The sequence below is a fragment of the Manis pentadactyla genome, chromosome 13 (assembly GCF_030020395.1).
Source record: "Manis pentadactyla isolate mManPen7 chromosome 13, mManPen7.hap1, whole genome shotgun sequence".
NCBI classification, from domain to species: domain Eukaryota; kingdom Metazoa; phylum Chordata; class Mammalia; order Pholidota; family Manidae; genus Manis; species Manis pentadactyla.
The window spans coordinates 49,418,362-49,442,562 of record NC_080031.1 but is presented as its reverse complement, the minus strand read 5'-3'; positions in this window follow the sequence as shown (position 1 = coordinate 49,442,562).

Sequence of the window (24,201 nt, the reverse complement as noted above, 5' to 3'; positions counted from 1 at the left end):
AGACACGGTCATGTAATAGGCTCATGACTCCAGATTTACAGGTTCCAACCTCTCTGTGGTTAAATTGGCCCCTGACTGAAGTAGCCAGTGTCATGTAATTTCCAGACAGAATCACATCTCATAGTGAATAAGATGGTCACAGGTCTTAGAAGAATAAGGGAACGGATCAAGCGGATGATGTTGATCGTTATTGATTAATTCCTGTTGGAATTCAGACAGATACAGCAAATTCTTGTCAAGAAGAGTAGATATATAGAACTTCTGAATTCTACATATTACTAAGAGAAAGCAGAAAAAAGTCCAATTGTGTAGTTCATATTAGAAATCAAGGGCTGAAAATACTGAGAAAACAGGAATATTGTAGGAGAGGAAACTTTTACTTACTGGCTATGCTGATAGCTGGAGAATCTATATTGTACTACAAAGCTGATCAAACTGAAGGTAAAAATAACGTTTGCATCTGGGAGTGATTTCAGTTCCCATATTAAAAGACACATAAAATTTATAAGACACATGCAAGTTTGATGCTGACAGATGTTAGAAGGGCTACTTTTAGATAAGGGTGAATTTTATTGCTGCTTTTCAGTAGGTGTGATGGAAACTTATGGTAGAGGCCAGCTGGACCATCTGCCACAGACAGTCAGTGTTGGAAACAAGGTCTGTGTTTCTAATTAGGTTTTGCTGTTTTTTCTGACCCAAAATATTTGTTAGTTTTTTCCCACTTTTATTCTTACATATTTACTGTATAATGAGGAAGCAAGTAAGGACAGATACATTTCTGACTTAGGCATTTATTCTTTTTTATGATGAGTAAGAGATATAATTTGGACTGAAGTTGGAGCTTGCACCATGATTCTTTACAATGCCCACAGTAACAACGTAGTGTTTAGTTGATAGGAACTGAATTTCTCTACCTAGTGACATGGGATGAAGGACCGCCATCAGTTTACTTTCCTATAATCGTAGAAAGGAAATGCTAATGGATTGGGTGGGGGAGAACTAATTATGGATCACAGTGTATTACTTGAAAGGGCCTTTCTGGGGGTACTGTAAATGGGTGGTTTGAATATGCGCAGTCGGTGGGTGTCTTGGGGGCACAAGCACTGCCAGGCAGGCTACACACTCCAGTTGAGACCATAAAGAGCCCTTCAATCCCAAAATTTTGCATAAGGATGTCAGTGTGTGAATAGAAGAGGAGAAAGAAGAGGGAAAAAAATCACAGCACTGGGGAAAATGGAAAGGAAAGTGAGCAAAGAACATTCATTGAAAAAGAATAGTAGGACAGGTTCCCTGCGTACCTGCAGATACGCACCTCAGGATTCTTGTGGTCGCTCAGGTACATGGTTGAAGTTTTTCTCCTTTATAACTGTGTGATGTGGGTATCATATGTGGTCAGAGTCACGCCCATAGCTGACTTTCTCCTCCTGACAGTCTCAGAATGTTAAAAAACATGGAGTGAATATAACCATGACAACAGGAGAGTTTATAAGCACTTTGTGGGAATGAATGTTTCAAAACTATGAAGTATAGGTGGTCACATCTGCAGATGATTGGACCTTGGAAACAGGAGGGAGGCCTGAGCTCATTATTGCTGCTTCCCCAGGGCAGGGCTTCTAGTGAAACAATATCCTCAAGAGGACAATTTATAAGAGTAATGCTAATTAAAAGAAAAGTAAAAATGTCCCAAATTAGAAAAGTCAAAACTTGCAATAGAAGTTCTATCAAAAATACACTGAGCCTAAAAAAGAAATCTGAGAAAACCATTAGAGATGCTTCGGTCAGGAGTCAGTCGTGCAACTGCAGCATCATGTCGTGTACAGGCATTGGGTAATGACTGTTTACATTTATCAAATACAGCTACATTTATTGAATACTATTCTCTAGCCAGTCTTCTAAAAATTAGACAGGTATCTTTTCACCTTTATGAAAACTGTGCATGAGTTTGTATTATTGATACCAAGCTGATTATTGATTATAGAACTGATTTGACATAATTATTTCACATAATAAAAATAGTGACATGTTAGAAAACTATAAAATATGAATTTATCTAATACAAAACATTATTTTTAAAAATTACTAACATGTACTGAAAGTTTGGTACATATTTTAATTCAGTGTGACATGCATAGTAATCCATGCCATTAGAGGCATATAAATTAGTCAAGAATAAAAATGACACACAAGAAAATAAACTGTATATTTTTATGTAGTAAATAAAAATATATTTTGGATATATAAATACAATTGGGATTAGCTATCAAAAGAAAATTTCAGAGAAAAAATTCTGACTTATAAATCAGTGGCAAATTACTAATTAAGTCAGAAATTGGTATATGTATATATGTATGCATGTGAATAATCCAGTGAGCAAGAGATGTCATCATTCAGGCAGACTTATACATGTGCAGATGAAAACTTAGGATACATCTTATTTTTGCACTGCACATTCAATACTAATTCTTCTCACATAATGTTTTTATTTATTTGTTTGCTTTTTTCTTTTTCTCCTTTGCTTTTAGGATTAATTACCAAGTCTTGGTATCCATCATGATATCTTTCCTGAGTCTCTTCTCCTTTTTTCCCTGTTTCCTGACACATTTCCAGTCTTGTTTCCCTTACTGTCCATAATGCAACTTTAGTGGACTTTTTTTATTAATATAGCGCAAATTGTCTTTTGAAAATTATGGTTGACCAACTAAAATTCTCTCTTTCTGGAATATGCTTACTATACCATGCTCCCTTATCTGATTCAAAACCTATGTATTTCCATAATTTGAGTTTAATTATTTTTCTTCTGAACATATTATCACCTTCTCAGCTACGGTGAGCCACCCTCTTTATAAGCTATTGCACTTCCCTTGTTTTATAATGCTTATAACACTCCCAATTTATTGTATTATACTTTTCAGCTAATCAAATTATTCCAAGAGATCAGGGGCCATATTTGTGTTCCTCATGTAGTATCTCAAATATTAAGACCATTTTCTGATTGGTGATATCAACCCAATAACTATATTTTGAGTGGATAAATAAATGGTTAACTTCAGAAAATAAAACTGTTAGGGAAGAAATCTAGATCTATTCTGCAGATGTTGAGCTTTTTGGTGTCTAGGATGCAGCAAAGTTTGTATTCAGTTTATGCAGGAGAATACATAAATTTGGAATTTATGTCAGAGTAGAAGGATGAGAATTTGTGAATACATACATGGCAACTGAAGGTGTGTACACTGATTAACAAATCCATTCTGACGCCATCTGTCTGAAGTTACATGCAGGCACAGGATGAGGATCCAACCCCACAGGTCTGCCCCGCCCCATCTGAGACAGTAATCATGAAGAGTGAACCTGCTCAGGTCACTCACTTCTGTCTGACTTGGCTAGAAGTTGGGGTAAGCACAACACTTGTCCATTGTGAAAATTTGCTAGAATGGCTCACAGAATTCAGGAAAATGCTTTATGCCCTGTTACTCATTTATTGCAAAGGATGTTTTGAAGGATACAAAGCCACAGCAGGTGAGGAGATGCGTAGCAGAAGGACTGAAAGGGAGACCAGCACAGTAGCTTCTGTCCCTGTGGAGTCTGGGACATGCCACTCTCACAGCACACAGCTACGCTCTTGTTCACCAACATGAAAGCTCTCCAAGTCACTTACACTAGACAATTGTGTGGAGCCTTCAATACATAGGCATGACTAACTAAATCTGTGGCCATCTGTGATTAATTCAGCCACCAGTCCCTTTCCCCTCTAGGGAGGCCTGGAAGAGGGACTCAAAGTTCCAACCCTCTAGTCACATTTTTGTTCCCCTACCAACTCTTACCCTGTTCATCCAAGTTTTCCTAAAACCATCTCATTAACATAAATCCAGTTGTGCAGGAAAGTGGTTTGTTATGAAAAGCAAAAGATGCTCTTTTTCATTGATAAGTCTTATCATTAGGAATTTACAAGCGTTTTAGAAGTTCTGTTTTAGGAATCAGGATGAAGCCAATAATATATTTCTTAATATAAATCAAAATATCACAAATCCTAAAGAGAGTAAAATATCTAAAGCAATCCTAAATACGACACTAAAGAGATGATGGGTAGTGCTATTTATCCTAATATCAAATGTCAAAGAAAGTCTTTTAAAGATTCACAGTCAAGTGTGGAGTTTGCTGAACGCTTCTTAGGCATGTGTGGGGTACTTACTACATCAAATTTAAAAATACACCTCTACTTTTAGTTTGCTTTGAATGTACAGCATGAAAAATGGGAAAAAATAGGTTAAATATTTTTCTTCATCTTTGTAGATTTTCAAGTTTGTTTTTCTGTGTCTGTTAATTTTGGAAATTTTCTTGAGTGAACCCCAATTTTAAAAAACCCCAGCGATTTCCAGTGTCTGGTTCTGCATACAAGGAGTTTGTGTGTTGCCACTCCATATTATCAACAATTTAAAAAGCTGAACAGACAGACAATCACAAATAAAAGAAAAAAGAAAAAACTTTTCTGGGTCTCTAAGTGAGGGAAACACAAAGGGAAAACTGCTGTTACCAAAATTTGAAAGACAAGGGAATAAAAGGACTCACACTTCCTGATTTCAAAATATTACAGAGCTAGAGAATCAAAACAGTGTGCTAACTGCTACAGAGTCTGGAATATAGACCTGTGGAATGGAATAAAGAGCCTGAAAATAAAACCTCACATACATACTCATGGGATCTTTAAGCAGGGTGCCAAGACCACTCAATGGGAAAATGATTGTCTTTTCAATGAGTGGTGTTGTTGAAACTGGAGATAGTAACAAACAAAAGGAATTAGATCCCTTTCTTACAACATAATACAAAAATTAACTCAAAATGGACTAAAGATTTAAACTTAACACCAAAACTACAAAGCTCCTAGAGAAAATCTAGTGGAAAAGTTTCATGACATTGCATTTATCAAGGATTTCTTGGTTATGACACCAAAAGAAAAGGGAACAAAAGCAGAAAGGGACAAGTGAAATAAAATCTATCAGAGTGAAATTCTTCTTCACATTAAAGAAAACATCTATAGAGAAAAGGCAAATTATGAAATGGCATAAAATATTTGAAAAACATATAACTGAAAAGGAGATAATATCCAGAATATATCAAGAAGTGCTACAACTCAACAACTAAAACAATGAGAGCACATGGTTAAGAAATGGTCAAAGGAACAAAGTTGGCAGACTAATGGTATTTGATTTCAAGACCTACTATCGTGTGATTGGTGAAAGAATAAACAGGTAGATCAATGGAAGAAACTAGAGAGCCCATAAATAGGCTCATATAAATACAGTCAACTGGTCTCTGACAGAGGAACAAAAGCAATACAATAGAACAAAAATAATCCTTTCAACAAGCAGTGCTACAACTGAATCACAAGGGGAAATAATCTGCACACAGACTTTACATCCCTCAAGAAATTAACTTAAAATGAATCATAAACATTTCCATAAATAGAAAATGAAAGCATAAAAACAGAAGAACAGTGGAAAACCTAGTTGACCGTGAACATGGCAATGACATTTAGATACATCAAATCGTGAGCATGGGATAGATTTCCATTTATTTGTGCCCTCTTTAATTTCTCTCATGAGTGTCAGAATCAGTCTAATACCCAAACAGAATAAAAAATACAAAAAAGATAAAATAATAGAAAAACATCATGGATAAACATAAATGCAAAAATCCTCAACAAAACATGTGCACACCCAATTCAAATAGACATCAAAAAGATCATTAATCATGATCAAGTGGGATTAATTCTGGATTCAAGGATAGTACAATATGAATAAACCAATGGGATACAAACACATTAACAAAAGGCAGGATGAAAGCCATATGATCATCTCAATAGATGGTAAAAAAGCACTTGACAAAGTTCCAAATCCATTCATGATACACTCAACAAAATGGATATATAAGAAACATACCGGAATATAATAAATACTATATATGACAAGGCTACAACTAAACTGTATTGGATGTCTAAAGCTGTGCTGTCCCACACAGTAGCCACTGGCCCCATGTGGCTACTGGTCAACATTGCAATGTGCTGTAAGCACAAAATACATGAAAGACTATGAAGAATTAGATAGAAAAATAAAATCTCACAATAATTTTATATTGACTATTTATAGTAATAATGTCAGGAGTATAAATATATTAATAAAAATATGTGCATCCATATCATAAATACATTGCATATAAAGTATTATAATCATATATCATTAATATCAATATTGGTTATAATACTGTATTTGATTAAATAAGTATATTATTAAATCAACTTCATTTTCAAAATTGGCTGCTGGAAAATGTTGAATGCACATGGCTCCCATGCCATTTCTTCCAGACAGCTGTCCCGGGGTGCTGTCGCCGGCATGGAAAGGGGAGAGAAAGGAGACCGAGGGCAGCCGTGCTTACTCTTCCCCACAGAGAATATCCTGAGCACCCTAGTCGCAGCCCCCAGGACCTCCTCACTCCTCAGGCTGCAGATGATGGGACTGAACATGGGAGTGAAGACGATGTAGAAACAGCCAGGACCTCATCTTCTGCTGGTGAGAGGAGATTCCTGGGCCGAAGATACGTGTAGACAAAAGGTGCACAGTAAAAGGTCACCACGGTTAAATGTGTGGGAATGTAGTAAAGGCGTTTTTCTATCCCTCTTTTGAGCTCACATGGTGGACAGCAAAGAGGAGCCAGCCAGAGGAAGCAGTGATGCCAAGGAAGGAAGGAGGAGAGAGAGGCTTCTTCCCTCTCTCTCAATGGGTGCTCACAAACCCGTGTACTCGTAGACCCCGGTGTCCATGCAGGCCAGAGGCAGCATGGTGGGACATCGCAGAGGAAGGGATTGATGGCCCTGGAGTGTCAGTAAGGGACACGGAGGGCACGGACAGTGTGTGCCAGGGAGCTGATGGACCCCAAGACCCAAGATCCTGTGACCGTCCTCACACACATCCTTTTACTCCTGCGGATGGGATAGTGGAGGGGGTGGCAGACGGCCAGGTAATGGTCGAAGGCCATGGAGGCCAGGAGCAAGCCTTCCAAACATGCCATGGGCAGAAAGAAGCAGCTCCATAGCCTGCATCCAAGGAGGGATGTGCCCTTCCAGCCTGAGAGGAAGTGGAACCCCATCTTAGGGATGGAGGGGGAGATGTCCATGTGGTTCGGGAGGGAGAGCTGGCTGAGGGGGAGTACACTGGGGTGTGGAGCCTGGAGTCCATACCTGTGAGGTGCATCATTGCTGCGTTGCGCACAGACGCGGGAAAGAATACAAGGACGGTGGGAACAAGAGAAGCAGGCCCACTGGATGTGGAGGAAGCAACCCCAACAAAATGAAATCATCTGGAGTTTGGTTCTAACTCTCCATGAAATATTGCTGCTTTACCTTCAGTGGAAGAATGATATTCTCTTCCATAGTTTAGTTTCTGTGCAGTACATTGGAACATAATCAAACACTCGCCAAGCTGCTCACTGGAGAAGTGGGGATGTCCAGGAGGCCGCTCCTGAGATGCGGCTTACATGTTTGTACTCACCCTCTTCAAATGTAACTGTTTAAGTAGAGCAGCAGAATTAGTATTATGTATTCATGATTAAGAATACAAATCAAGAAGAGGTTAAAAATGAATAAATTTTCCTTTCTTGAAAATTTTCCTAGCTTCTTATGTCCATATTTTTCCCTGGGAATTTTTATAATTCAACTTTTTATAGCTTATCTTTTCCTCTTTATTTCACCTCAGTTCTGACAATTTGTTCTTTCCTTCACCCAGTCTCCCAAATACATACACATTTTTATTGTGGTATTTTTATATTTCCTGTATGTTTTATTTCTTCCTTTACTCAGTTTCAGTGTGGGATGGGACTTCCATTTTCTGTGTGCTTTTCTGTCTGAGGGAGACTCTTTATGCCCTCTTATGTTCAATATTTGGGCAATTTCTTTTTGGATATGGACTTTATTTAATGCACTGGATTACATGAAGGACATTTTGTTCTATTATAACTTGGAGAAATTGTTCATGTGGCTACAAGTTGGGTCTACAACAAATGTCACATTTGATCATCTTGGGAAACATATTGCTGACATTTATGAGCTTTTTGAAAAACCTCAACTTACAGGACCTACTATATATATGCCAATCTCAGGGTTCTAAATTTATTTTGCAAAAGTTACAGATCAAACACACTTTAAAAAGTCTTATAGGCAAACAGTCCAAAACCAATAAGCAAATTGAACATCTGCTAACTCGATCCCAGTAAAATTATAGGAGGGCTGTAAAGATGGAATTAAATGAGCTTCATGAGCATTGAGTGGGTCCTCAGTAGATGCCAATGCCCTTTGTCCATTCTGTATCTTAACCATTGAGAGGCTTCAGATCTAGGGAAAGTAATTGTCAATATAAAGCACACACACCATTCCAGGACTACAGATCATAGAAAACTAACAGGTTCGTATTACCTATATTTACCTTTTAAGTTCAATCGGCTTCTCAAATGTGCTATGGAACAGCCTGTACTCTGTGCAGCAGAGAACATTCCCCTAAGATAGGAAGACCACATCTCCAAAATATCTCCCTGGGTTGAAGCTAACACAACTCAATTCAATACACTGTGGTGATTCACCTTCCATAGTTCTTGAGATTGTGTTTTTGGAGACAAAGTAGCTTTATCATGAATGACACCACTGCTTGCTAACAGTTCACTGAATGACTGAAAATGTTTAAGCAGCAGATGTTGCTGAAACTGTCTCTCAGGCTATGCCACAAGTGCATGTCACTGATCAAGAGTCTTTGCATTAAATCTAAAGTCTCTTTCGGACATGAGAACCTCTTCATCTGCTAAAATTCAGGAAAAGGACATTTCCAAGGATGCTTTGTATCAGCCACCCATTACTGTTCCTGTAGCCCATCAATCTCTAACATAAAACCTGTGGCCTCATTTAGGGCTCTGCTGTCCAGGACTTGTTGGAATCAGAAAACAGTTAAACTAACCCTAGTTAAATATTTCTCCATTCATATGTATTGACTGGTTAAAACTTCTTCCTTTCCTATTATCTTGTTACATTGAAAGCACACTAAGAAATTTTACACATAATCTCTTCAGGTTCTCCTGCTGGAAGACAGAGGCACGAGTTGTTATATTTTATATGCAGACCCCTACATCATCAAGCCTTAGATATTCCTCTTTCCCTGTGATTGATCCCTAATGTACAAGTCCACGAGGGCCAAAATCCTGGGCAGTTCACTTGATGTTGCTTATTTGGAGATGATCCACTAACTTCCACACTTTGAATAAAGCTATTAACCCAACCAATGCCCTTGTATTCTGCTGATGCCCAGGATCAGATCAAAGAGGGATATTCTTGATGATTTGAGAACTATTCGATATGTCAGATAATGCTTCTTGAAATGTCGTATAGGAGATCTAATAATTAGAGAGGTGCAGGAAATGCTTACGAGTGCTCAGCACACCTGGTATCAGGGACAGTTTGCTGTCCTCTGTCTTGGGAGTTTGCAGAAGGAATTACTGATGATTGTAACTAAATTGAATTTTTCTATGTCAACATACTTTCCTCTGTTTGTTGGGGGAGACAATGGATCCATGAATATACTAAACCAGTCAACTGTTCTGCTGAGGTGGCACGTTGACTCTTAGTGCAGTAAAATGATGATTTTGACTCAGAGAAGAGTCTAGCCTTCTGGGTGCACCACTGATTAGGAAGCTGAGTGAGAAAAATTACCTATGATTCCAATTTGTTGCCAAGTCTTTAAAGTTGTGCTAAAGGATATTCTAAGAATCAAATGGGATGCTATATGCCAAATGCTTACCTAGTACCTGCTGCTGAGGAAGGACACAAATGATTTTAGGATCTCTTATTATTCCATTCAATCCACAGATTTGTATTCCAGAGAAGTGTACATTTAAAGTAATTTGGACTCTTGATTTTCTTTTAAATGGGGTCACTTATCTTCATAAATGATGAAAAAATAGTATTTAACAAGATTTTACTTAATAAATACCAGTGTTTACTATATATATACACATATATATGTTACATATATGAAATACAATATTGGACACATTAGGTTCACTTCTTTACATTTGAGGAGGGGAAACGTTATAAACAAATACAAATATTTCTACTGTTACTAATTTTACTGTTGTACATACAAATGTTTTATTAGTCTGTCTTCTATTGATAATATCTATGTCTCTCCCTCCTGCAGTGCAGTGCCCTTTGCATGTACATGACACAATTTAAACCCAGGTAAACCCCAGGCTCAACCTGTTATCAAGCCCATGAGGTCCAGTCAAGACAACGAAATAACCAGTTTTAAGGGACAAGCAGGTTTTGAGTTCCCTGGTGTAAGGAGGCTCTTTGAGGATGATATTGTGAGTACAGGAAACCTTGGTGAAGACAAACTCTTAAGAGAATATACTGAATGGTCGTGGTAATACGAGAGGACAGGGAGAAGAGACTAAATGAGACCAGATGTCAAATAGCATGAGATAGTCACTGTGGATCATGGCTGGGTCAGTAATCCGGGATCTGAGGAAAGCAATACTGAAGTGGTGACTTTTTGGGGAGAGGCAGAGACTGTGAATATAGCCATGTGCTCTATGTGTGGACCTCAGTATAAAATTTTCATACAAGTCTCCAATGGTGTGTTGGAAGTATTTGCTCTTCCTAGGCTGTGCCAGTCTCTTTTTTCCAGCCAACTCAGTGCCCACTTTATGGGCCCCTTTACACGGTAACTATAGAAGCTTGTCTGGAGTCAGTGTATGAGCTCAGCCACATGAATTTGGCCTCACCAAGGATGACTGTTACTAACCAACCTCCCAGCATAAGCCAACAGTAAGCCACTGTGTCTAGCCAATGAGTTTCAGCCCTGGGCAAGTTCACTATGGATTCAATGAGAGCAAAAAATTACAATGGAACCTTCTTGGGTTGAAAAGGGTTATAATACCCAAATTTATTCCCACAGTGGCAAGTCAAGCACAAGAAACCTATCCATTCAGAGCAAGTCTGCATTCAGCAAGCCAGTCTCTGCCTCTGGGCTTCTCTGCCCCTGTGGTGTCTCAGTCTTTGTCCTTGGGGTGGCCCCCACTCTGGCCTCTGCTCTCCTACAGCTGTGCGGCCCAGAGCACTGGGCAGAGCTCTTTATACAGAGTCAATAACAAAGCACTGCCCACATGTGTGGAGTAAGCTGGCTGACCAGTCAGGTGCGAATCCTGGCCACAGGAACCCTCACTATATCCACACCAATGTAATCAGCCAGCCCCCAAGACACTGTCTCATTCTCTCAGTTAATATTCCAATATCAGAGTGTAGAGAAAATAAAAGTTTAAATGAAAAGTTGCTGGGAATGTACACATTTTCTTGCAGTTTAAGAATTCCCTGAACAGCCAGCTAAAACTACACATCTTGAAGAGGAGTCTGCATCATCCACTTATCTGGATGAATAGAATAACAGGTTTGGAACTTGGTGTTTACTTTGGCCATGGTGTTAGGAATGTTAGGTAGAAAGATAGGCATGAGCAGCCTGGGAAGGAGAACATAAGGTTCAAAGAAAAAGCTGCCCAAATAAGGTTCAAAGAGAACACCTCCCAAACACCACTCCGGGAGGGGGGCCCTGTGAAGACAACAATGGCTCTGCAGGGAGGGAACTTCCTTGCCTACTGGGACCAAGCCAAACGGGTCCCAGCCAGATCCCAGCTTGGACCCTGTGGAACAGAACTGAGAAATACCCAAACCACACCTCATCATGAGAAAGGACATGCTCACTGAGAGGGAGAACTGTACAGATGGGCCTCCCAATCAAATGACCTCACCTTGTGAACCAAATGGGGGCCTTCTAGCCAGAATGTCATATAAAGGCCTCCCAGCCAAGAGATCAGGGCCCTTGTCTTTTTTTGTTTGTTTGTTTCATTAATGTATAATTATTTGGACATTATATTACTAGAATCCCCCTATTATCAAGTCCCCACCACATACTCCATTACAGTCACTGTCAATCAGCATAGTAAATGCTATAGAATCATGACTTGTCTTCTCTGTGTTATACTGCCTTCCCCGTGCCCCACCCATACATTATGTGTGCTAATCGTAATGCCCCTTTATCACCCTTGTCCCTCCCTTCCCACCCATCCTCCCCAGTCCCTTTCCCTTTGGTAACTGTTGGTCCATTCTTGGGTTCTGTGATTCTGCTGCTGTTTTGTGTCTACAGTTTTTTCTTTGTTCTTATACTCCACATATGAGTGAAATCATTTGGTACTTGTCTTTCTCTGCCTGGCTTATTTCACTGAGCATAATACCCTCTAGCTCCATCCATGTTGTTGCAAATGGTCGGATTTGTTTTCTTCTTATGGCTGAATAATATTCCATTGTGTATATGTACCACCTCTTCCTCATCCATTCATCTATAGATGGACACTTAGGTTGCTTCCATTTCTTGGCTATTGTAAATAGTGCTGTGATAAACACAGGGGTGCATATGTCTTTGAAACTGGGCTTCTGCATTCTTAGGGTAAATTCCTAGTAGTGGAATGCCTGGGTCAAATGGTATTTCTATTTTGATATTTTTGAGGAACCTCAATACTGCTTCCTACAATGGTTGAACTAATTAACATTCCCACCAGCAGTGTAGGAGGTTTCCCCTTTCTGCACATCCCTGCCAACATTTGTCGTTTGTCTTTTGGATGGTGGCCATCCTTACTTGTGTGAGGTGATATCTCATTGTGGTTTTAATTTGCATTTCTCTGATGATTAGCAATGTGGAGCATCTTTTCATGTGCCTGTTGGCCATCTGAATTTATTCTTTGGAGAAGTGTCTGTTCAGATCCTCTGCCCATTTTTTTACTGGGTTATTTGCTTTTTCTTTGTTGCGGTATACGAGCTCTTTACATAATTTGGATGTCAATCCCTTATCTAATATGTCATTTATGAATATATTCTCCCATACTGTAGGATGTCTTTTTGTTCCACTGATGGTGTCCTTTGCTGTACAGAGGCTTTTTAGTTTAATATAGTCCCACTTGTTCATTTTTTCTTTAGTTTCTCTTGCCCAGGGAGATATGCTCATGAAGAAGTTGCTCACAATTATGTCCAAGAGATTTTTGCCAATGATTTTTTCCTAAAAGTTTTATGGTTTCAGGACATACATTCAGGTATTTGATCCATTTTGAGTTTACTTTTGTGTATGGGTTAGACAATAATCCAGTTTAATTCTCTTGCATGTAGCTGTCCAGTTTTGCCAACACCAGCTGTTGAGGAGGCTGTCATTTCTCCATTGTATCAGGGCCTTGGTCTTGATTCGGCCCTTGATATGTCCTTGACTCAGACCTGATCCTCCTATGGAGAAGATTCAAAGAAAACTTTGGCTCTGCTTCCCTACTGTGTCTCTGCCTTAGAATTGTTACAGTGGGTACAAGAACTGAGGAGAACAAACTCAACCCTTAGCAACAAGGGTGGGTATATAGTTTTTTGGATGGGAAATAGAGTTGATATGGATATTGTACAGACATAGAGGCATGCTTCCTCCAGAGAATTGGACCATACCATTTTTTAAGGACTCTCTTCAAGCAGCCATTTTTTTTTTTTTTTTTTTTTTTTTTTTAGATAATTATTTTTTATTGAAGGGTAGTTGACACACAGTATTACATTACATTAGTTTCAGGTGTACAACACAGTGATTCAACATTTATATACATGATAATTCTAAGTACCAGCTATCACCATACCAAGTTGTTACAATATTTTGACTATATTCCTTATGCTATACATTACATCCCGGTTGCTTATTTATTTTACAATTGGAAGTGTGTACTTTTTCTTGGTTGTTGTTGTTAGGGCATCTCTCATTTTTATTGATCAAATGGTTGTTAACAACAATAAAATTCTGTATAGGGGAGTCAATGCTCAATGCACAATCATTAATCCACCCCAAGCCTAATTTTCGTCAGTCTCCAATCTTCTGAAGCATAACGAACAAGTTCTTACATGGAGAACAAATTCTTACATAGTGAATAAGTTACATGGTGAACAGTACAAGGGCAGTCATCACAGAAACTTTCGGTTTTGCTCATGCATTATGAACTATAAACAGTCAGTTCAAATATGAATATTCATTTGATTTTTATACTTGATTTATATGTGGATACCACATTTCTCTCTTTATTACTATTGTTTTTAATAAAATGCTGAAGTGGTAGGTAGATACAACATAAAGGTAGAAAACATAGTTTAGTGTTGTAAGAGAGCAAATGTAGATGATCAGGTGTGTGCCTGTAGACTATGTGTTAATCCAAGCTAGACCAGGGCAATAAAACATCCACATATGCAGAAGATTTCTCTCAGAACAGGGGGGGTGAGGTTCTAAGCCTCACCTCTGTTGATCCCCAATTTCTCACCTGATGACCCCCCAGCGACTGTGCCTGTCTTAGGTTGTTCCTCCCTTGAGGAATCTTACCCGTCTCTGGCTAACCAGTCATCTTCCGGGGCCACACAGGGAAATGTTAAGTTGGTAAGTGAGAGAGAAGCCTTATTGTTTGAAATGGTTAGCTTTTTATTTCTTTGCATATTTATGCCCTGTGGCTTCTATGCCCAGCATTTGTCTTGAGGTATCTTTACCACTTGGAGGAGTTATGATACTCGGTAAATTTGATATGAGGCACGAATTCTATTTAAGAATTCGTTGTAATTAGGAAGGAAGAAGAAAAGCTATAGAAGTAGCAGGCGGGAGAAAACATGGGAAGATTGATTATTTCTTTGACATATCTTCTTGTAGAGTAACTTCAGCATGTATATATTTTAAGCTACTACTTAAATTGCGCACACACATTAACATAATAGGAGTATAGTTACATAACCAAAGCATACCTGTAATTACCAGCCATCTCCAGTGAAACCAAGAAAACCAGTTAGGCACCCTAGGCATTTGTGAAAACTTATCAATGATATGATGGTTATTATCTAACTGAATTTGAATAGTTTGAGAAAAATCAGACAAATTAAAACAACCCATTCCTGGGCACTGTTCACATCCCATATGTTCTTTTAACAGTAAATAGTCTGTAGTTGTAAGATTTTGGAGCGCTACAATTTGCACTTCTCCTAATTCTTGGTTGAGTTCCAACAGTATAGATCCAGTCAAATTTGTTGTTTTACTGTATGCACAGGCCAGCTTAGATATCTCCTTCATTCCCATGGCAAGTCCAGGAGCTGGTGGGATGAGTGCATCTACAGCTGTAGCAGTGCGTGGATCTTTGTTGGGGTTTTTTGATGATCATCTTCTGGCATGAGTCTTCCCGAGAGTGCTGATGTTGGAAGTTCTCTTTCATATCGTTTCTTAGTTCATTTTCGGGGTAGCCAAATTAGGCTTTGATCCTCTGTATAAACACAAACAGACCCTTTGCCTACACTTTTATATGTCCTTTATATTATTGTGTAGAACTCATTAGAGGTCACCACATAGGAACTGCATTTTTTTTTTTTTAATCATTAATCTACACTTACATGACGAATACTTACGAATACTTTGTTTACTAGGCTCTCCCCTATACCAGGTCCCCCCTATATACTCCTTTACAGTCACTGTCCATCAGCGTAGCAACCTGTTGTAGAATCACTACTTGTCTTCTCTGTGTTGTACAGCCCTCCCCTTTCTCCCACCCCGCTATGGATGCTAATCTTAATACCCCCCTACTTCTCCCCCCCTTATCCCTCCCTACCCACCCATCCTCCCCAGTCCCTTTCCCTTTGGTACCTGTTAGTCCATTCTTGAGTTCTGTGATTCTGCTGCTGTTTTGTTCCTTCAGTTTTTCCTTTGTTCTTATATTCCACAGATGAGTGAAATCATTTGGTATTTCTCTTTCTCTGCTTGGCTTGTTTCACTGAGCAAAATACCCTCCAGCTCCATCCATGTTGCTGCAAATGGTTGGATTTGCCCTTTTCTTATGGCTGAGTAGTATTCCATTGTGTATATGTACCACATCTTCTTTATCCATTCATCTATCGATGGACATTTAGGTTGCTTCCAATTCTTGGCTATTGTAAATAGTGCTGCGATAAACATAGGGGTGCACTGATCTTTCTCATACTTGATTGCTGCATTCTTAGGGTAAATTCCTAGGAGTGCAATTCCTGGGTCAAATGGTAAGTCTGTTTTGAGCATTTTGATGTACCTCCATACTGCTTTCCACAATGGTTGAACAAGTTTACATTCCCACCAGCAGTGTAGGAGGGTTCCCCTTTCTCCACAGCCTCGCCAACATTTGTTGTTGTTTGTCTTTTGGATGGCAGCCATCCTTACTGGTGTGAGGTGATACCTCATTGTAGTTTTAATTTGCATTTCTCTGATAATTAGCGATGTGGAGCATCTTTTCATGTGTCTGTTGGCCATCTGTATTTCTTTTTTGGAGAACCGTCTGTTCAGTTCCTTTGCCCATTTTTTAATTGGGTTATTTGTTTTTTGTTTGTTGAGGCGTGTGAGCTCTTTATATATTCTGGACGTCAAGCCTTTATCGGATGTGTCATTTTCAAAGATATTCTCCCATACTGTAGGGTTTCTTTTTGTTCTATTGATGGTGTCTTTTGCTGTACAGAAGCTTTTCAGCTTAATATAGTCCCACTTGTTCATTTTTGCTGTTGTTTTCCTTGCCCGGGGAGATATGTTCAAGAAGAGGTCACTCATGTTTATGTCTAAGAGGTTTGTGCCTATGTTTTCTTCCAAGAGTTTAATGGTTTCATGACTTACATTCAGGTCTTTGATCCATTTTGAGTTTACTTTTGTATATGGGGTTAGACGATGGTCCAGTTTCATTCTCCTACATGTAGCTGTCCAGTTTTGCCAGCACCATCTGTTGAAGAGACTGTCATTTCGCCATTGTATGTCCATGGCTCCTTTATCAAATATTAATTGACCATATATGTCTGAGTTAATGTCTGGATTGTCTAGTCTGTTCCATTGGTCTGTGGCTCTGTTCTTGTGCCAGTACCAAATTGTCTTGATTACTATGGCTTTATAATAGAGCTTGAAGTTGGGGAGTGAGATCCCCCCTACTTTATTCTTCTTTCTCAGGATTGCTTTGGCTATTCGGGGTCTTTGGTGGTTCCATATGAATTTTTGAATTATTTGATCCAGTTCATTGAAGAATGTTGCTGGTAGTTTCATAGGGATTGCATCAAATCTGTATATTGCTTTGGGCAGGATGGCCATTTTGACGATATTAATTCTTCCTAGCCATGAGCATGGGATGCGTTTCCATCTGTTAGTGTCCCCTTTAATTTCTTTTAAGAGTGACTTGTAGTTTTCAGAATATAAGTCTTTCACTTCTTTGGTTAGGTTTATTCCTAGGTATTTTATTTTTTTTGATGCAATTGTGAATGGAGTTGTTTTCCTGATTTCTCTTTCTGTTGGTTCATTGTTGGTATATAGGAAAGCCACAGATTTCTGTGTGTTGATTTTGTATCCTGCAACTTTGCTGTATTCCGATATCAGTTCTAGTAGTTCTGGGGTGGAGTCTTTAGGGTTTTTTATGTACAGTATCATGTCATCTGCAAATAGTGACAGTTTGACTTCTTCTTTGCCAATCTGGATTCCTTGTATTTTTTTGTTTTGTCTGATTGCCGTGGCTAGGACCTCTAGTACAATGTTAAATAACAGTGGGGAGAGTGGGCATCCCTGTCTAGTTCCCGATCTCAGCGGAAATGCTTTCAGCTTCTCGCTATTCAATATAATGTTGGCTGTGGGTTTTTCATAGATGGCCTTTATTATGTTGAGGTACTTGCCCTCTATTCCCATTTTGCTGAGAGTTTTTATCATGAATGGATGTTGAACTTTGTCAAATGCTTTTTCAGCATCTATGGAGATGATCATGTGGTTTTTGTCTTTCTTTTTGTTGATGTGGTGGATGATATTGATGGACTTTCGAATGTTGTGCCATCCTTGCATCCCTGGGATGAATCCCACTTGGTCATGGTGTACGATGGTTTTGATGTATTTTTGAATTCGGTTTGCTAAAATTTTGTTGAGTATTTTTGCGTCTACGTTCATCAGGGATATTGGTCTATAGTTTTCTTTTTTGGTGGTGTCTTTGCCTGGTTTTGGTATTAGGGTGATGTTAGCTTCATAGAATGAGTTTGGGAGTATCCCCTCCTCTTCTATTTCTTGGAAAACTTTAAGGAGAATGGGTATTATGTCTTCCCTGTATGTCTGATAAAATTCCGAGGTAAATCCATCTGGCCCGGGGGTTTTGTTCTTTGGTAGTTTTTTGATTACCGCTTCAATTTCGTTGCTGGTAATTGGTCTGTTTAGATTTTCTGTTTCTTTTTGGGTCAGTCTTGGAAGGTTGTATTTTTCTAGGAAGTTGTCCATTTCTCCTAGGTTTCCCAGCTTGTTAGCATATAGGTTTTCATAGTAGTCTCTAATAATTCTTTGTATTTCTGCGGGATCTGTTGTGATTTTTCCTTTCTCATTTCTGATACTGTTGATTTGTGTTGACTCTCTTTTCCTCTTAATAAGTCTGGCTAGAGGCTTATCTATTTTGTTTATTTTCTCGAAGAACCAGCTCTTGGTTTCATTGATTTTTGCTATTGTTTTATTCTTCTCAATTTTATTTATTTCTTCTCTGATCTTTATTATGTCCCTCCTTCTGCTGACCTTAGGCCTCATTTGTTCTTCTTTTTCCAATTTTGATAGTTGTGACATTAGACCGTTCATTTGGGATTGCTCTTCCTTTTTTAAATATGCTTGGAGTGCTATATACTTTCCTCTTAAGACTGCTTTTGCTGCGTCCCACAGAAGTTGGGGCTTAGTGTTGTTGTTGTCATTTGTTTCCATATATTGCTGGATCTCCATTTTGATTTGGTCATTGATCCATTGATTATTTAGGAGCGTGTTGTTTAGCCTCCATGTGTTTGTGAGCCTTTTTGCTTTCTTTGAACAGTTTATTTCTAGTTTAATGCCTTTGTGGTCTGAAAAGTTGGTTGGTAGGATTTCAATCTTTTGGAATTTACTGAGGCTCTTTTTGTGTCCTAGTATGTGGTCTATTCTGGAGAATGTTCCATGTGCACTTGAGAAGAACGTGTATCCTGTTGCTTTTGGATGTAGAGTTCTGTAGATGTCTATTAGGTCCATCTGTTCTAGTGTGTTGTTCAGTGCCTCTGTGTCCTTACTTATTTTCTGTCTGGTGGATCTGTCCTTTGGAGTGAGTGGTGTGTTGAAGTCTCCTAGAATGAATGCATTGCATTCTATTTCCTCCTTTAGTTCTGTTAATATTTGTTTCAGGTATGTTGGTGCTCCTGTATTGGGTGCATATATATTTATAATGGTTATATCCTCTTGATGGACTGAGCCCTTTATCATTATGTAATGTCCTTCTTTGTCTTTTTTTACTTTCTTTATTTTGAAGTCTGTTTTGTCTGATACCAGAATTGCAACACCTGCTTTCTTCTCTCTGTTGTTTGCTTGAAATATCTTTTTCCATCCCTTGACTTTAAGTCTGTGCGCGTCTTTGGGTTTGAGGTGAGTCTCTTGTAAGCAGCATATGGATGGATCTTGCTTTTTTATCCATTCTATTACTCTGTGTCTTTTGATTGGTGCATTCAGTCCATTTACATTTAGGGTGATTATTGAAAGGTATGAATTTATTGCCATTGCAGGCTTTAAGTTTGTGGTTACCAAAGGTTTAGGGTTAGCTTCTTTACTGTCTTACTGTCTAACTTAACTCGCTTGTTGAGCTATTATAAACACAATCTGATGATTCTTTATTTCTCTCCCTTCTTATTCCTCCTCCTCCCTTCTTCATATGTTGGGTGTTTTGTTGTGTGCTCTTTTTAGGAGTGCTCCCATCTAGAGCAGTCCCTGTAGGATGCCCTGTAGAGGTGGTTTGTGGGAGGCAAATTCCCTCAACTTTTGCTTGTCTGGGAATTGTTTAATCCCTCCTTCATATTTAAATGATATTCGTGCTGGATACAGTAGTCTTGGTTCGAGGCCCTTCTGTTTCATTGCATTAAGTATATCATGCCATTCTCTTCTGGCCTGTAGGGTTTCTGTTGAGAAGTCTGATGATAGCCTGATGGGTTTTCCTTTGTAGGTAACCTTTTTTTTCTCTCTGGCTGCTTGTAATACTTTGTCCTTGTCTTTGATCTTTGCCATTTTAATTATTATGTGTCTTGGTGTTGCCCTCCTTGGATCCCTTGTCATGGGAGTTCTGTGTACCTCTGTGGTCTGAGAGGCCATTTCTTCCCCTAGTTTGGGGAAATTTTCAGCAATTATTTCTTCAAAGACATTTTCTATCCCCTTTTCTCTCTCTACTTCTTCTGGAATGCCTATGATTCTTAAATTATTTCTTTTATATTGATCACTCAGCTCTCTTAAAATTCTTTCATTCCTGGAGATCCTTTTATCTCTCTCTGCATCAGCTTCTCTGCGTTCCTGTTCTCTGTTTTCTAGTCCATTAATGGTCTCTTGCATCTCGTCCATTCTGTTTTGAAGTCCTTCCAGAGCTTGTTTTATTTCTGAATTCTCCTTCCTTAGTTCTTGCATATTTCTCTGCAAGTCCATCAGCATGGTTATGACTTTTGTTTTGAATTCTTTTTCAGGTAGACTGGCTAAATCTATCTCCCCAGATTCCTTCTCAGGGGAAGATGTAGCAGATGCCGAAGCTGTCTGGGTTAGTCTTGTCTGAATCATATTTTTTTGCCTTTTCATGTTGACAGGTGCTATTGACTGTCAGCTGGGAGGGCCAAAATTTTCACTTACTACTGGCCTTTCTTTACTGGGGCAACTGCGACCCCTAGTGGCTTGTGTTGGGTAATTGCGTGTAGACTGGGTCTTTGTGTCTTGCCTGGCCGGAAGGGAGAAATTTCCCTTTCTGTGGGCGGAATTTGTCTCAGGCTGCTTCTCTGCTTTCGCAGCGCCCGGTGGGGTGATGGATGGGGGGGTCAAGCAGCCATTTTATCATGTAAACTGTCATGTTTCTAGATTTTCAGTGTTTTGGTAATCCACAGTATGTCAGAAGCCTTAATTTCCTACCCAGTAACTGTGTCATATTTTTGATAACACTAGCTCTGTAGTTTGTGGATGACACTGTGATCAGGTAAAAACATTACACACTTCCCTGCCTCCTTGAATATGGAAGTGTGGGTAAAATTGCAGTATTTCCACAATCACTAGCCTGGCCTTAGTGCATCTTCGTATCAGTAGGTGTTTCCAAGGGGTGAAGAGAAGCATTCATCTCCATATCAACACGTGTTTACAAGGGGGAGAGAGGGCATATCTGGACCAGAGAGGTTGGGTGGGGTCACTTTTTGCAGCCAAGTTTCAAGAGAAGTGGATGACTGCTTGTAAGCAATAAATGGGTTTCTCCCACTTTATTTCTCCTTTTGACTGAGTTTGGATTCAAGGGTAATTTTTCCCAGGCTGGGAACACATTTTCCCCCAGAAGTTACAGGAAGATCACAGTGATATTATTTCACTTTAACTGGGACTGAATGTGTTATCCCTGAGTAAACAGAAATCTGATGTCTTGGGAAACAGCTTCTTTATCAGGACAATGCAGGAAAGATCATGAAAGTTCCAGAGAATTGCAAGCATACATCCCTGAGCTGCTGAAAGAATAAAACAATTGTAGCCTCAGGATTTCTAGCTACTTAAGAATGCAGACTCTCTAGATGATTGAGATTAATTTAAACCACTTCTTAAATTCCAATCTTAGCTGCAATGTCAACAAACTATTTCAGTGATTTGAATTTTCTTAGAAACCTGTTACCAAATTCTAAGAAATATATGTAAATGTCTTCAAGGATTTCAGTTCAATTCCTCAATGGAAGCTATGACTACTCAATTAACAATGAATAAAATAATGAGTGAAACTGATGCTGAAAAGAATTCAGGAATCCTAATAACTACTCAAAAGTTAAAAGTGAAGTCAGGAAGAGAAAAGAAATCCTCAAAGGCCTGTATAATACTGCTGTGTAATTTGCTTTCACTAAATAATAAATCAAAAACAAATCAAAGTGAGCAAAACAGCAACAGACTCATAGACAATGAGAGGTGATTGGTGGTTACCATGGGGGATGGGCTGGGTAGGTGGGTGAAATGGATGAAGGGGCAAAGAGGCACAAAATCTCAAACATTTTATAAATTAGCCCTGGTGATGAAAGTTCAGCATAGAGATTATGGTCAGTAGTTCTGTGACATCTTTCCATGCTGAAAGATAGTAACTGCACTAGTTGGGGTGAGGATTTATGATGTTTATAGTTACTGAATTACTATGAATATAATTATTGAATTACTATGTTGTATACTTTAAACCAATGTAATATTATATATCAACTATACTTCAATAAAATAATGTTAAAAGATTTTATTAAAGTTTTTCAAATTTTTTACATTAAAAGATGCATACAGTATCTTTCCTTTTCATGGTTGATATATTTTTTATTAAATATGGGTGATACACAGTATCATATAGGTTTCAAGTATACAACATAGTGATTCAAAAGCCATGAAATGCTGGCGATGTTCCTCTGTTTATATCTGGGCTTATAATCAGAATTACAGTCTCTACCATATTAGGCATCCAGTGATTTCCTGTTAGATTAGTTATTTTTTTGTCATTATTAAAGGCAGATGACATCACTGTGCAATTCTTACATAGGAGATAAACTTTTCATATGGTATCTAATGTAACTTACTTTTATTTCATTTTTTTATTTTAGATCAGTTATTTTACAAATATTTCTGATTAAAGCTGAATTTCCAATGAAATATTCATTAAAAGTTTTCATTCTATCTTTTCCAAATGAATTATCCTAATAGTTTTTAAAACAAGAGGCCATGTAATTTAACATTTTCAACTGGATGATACATCTTGTGAAGCATAATATATACATAACGTCCAGACTTTGCAGGGGGTGTTTTCTCAACCATCACTTAATAAACAATTGTTGGGAATCACTATTTCTGTTCTCACTGTTTAAAAAAAATGTTTTAAATAGAAACACTTACTAGACTGACAGAGTGAGAAGTTTGTGAGGCTGGAAAAACCCGAATCCACAGGGACGGCTGCTCCTGCTCCGGACCCTCCTGCATCTCACCTGGGCCACCTCATCTGCTGTCCATTTTACCCTTTATAATAAGCTGTAATCAATATAGTGTTTGTCCTGATTCATGTGAGTCATTCTGTTAGGAATGTTAGGTATGAAGACAGACATGAACAGCTGGAAAAGGGGAAGATAATGCTCAGATAAGAAGCTGCCAAGATAAGGTTCAAAGAAAAAAACACCCAAACTCTGCCCAGATGGGGGAGGGTCCCTGTGGAGACAAGGGCTTTGCAGGGGGATATCCTCCCCCCCAGGAAGACCACACCTCAGCATGAGGTAGGGACAGGGTCACTGCGGGGATGACTATAGATGAGCCTGTAGATAACAACACCTCACCAAACCCGTCAGAGAGGAGCCGCCTGACCGTAATGCAGTATGTAGGCTTCCCGGCCCATCAGGCCGCAGCTGGAGTCCACCTTGACTCAGTCCCGCCCCTCCCGTGGAGTGCGTTTCGAACAACACTTTCCTCTGCTTTACTACTGTGTCTTTGCCTTTCAATTCTTTGCTGCAGTGGGGACAAGGCCTGAGGAGAATGAACCCAGTGATTACAATTCTGACAAATCATTGAAGCAGAAAATAACTCTGTGGGATCCTCAACTTTGTAGCCAAGTCAGACAGAAGTGTAGGTACCTGTGAAACCCAATGCTTGTACCTCACATCTAAAGTAGGGCTGATATGTGGGATGGAGCCCTTAATCCTAAGGGTTCTGCACTAGCTCTGGATAGGGTCAGAACTGAAATGAGTGGACATCCAGTTGGGAGTGGAGACTTGCAGAAGATACTGGAAATGACTCCATATATTCGGTGTCAGAAGGGCAAAATAAATTTCTCATTACTTATGTTTAAAATCAGAGTAAAATTGGTTAATATCTTAACTCAGTACTGGACAGAAGGTTTTTGCATCTGTGCTTTTTTATTGGACACAAAAGTACATGTTAATGATGCTGGGGCTCTTGTACACGAAGAGCTTCACAAACACTCAAGGTAGGAGAGCAACATACAGGCTTTTATTTAGAAATAAAGTGAGAGGAAAGAGCTCCTGGCTCATGCCAGGAGGGAACAAGAGAGCCCGTAGTGGTGCATTGTCTAGGG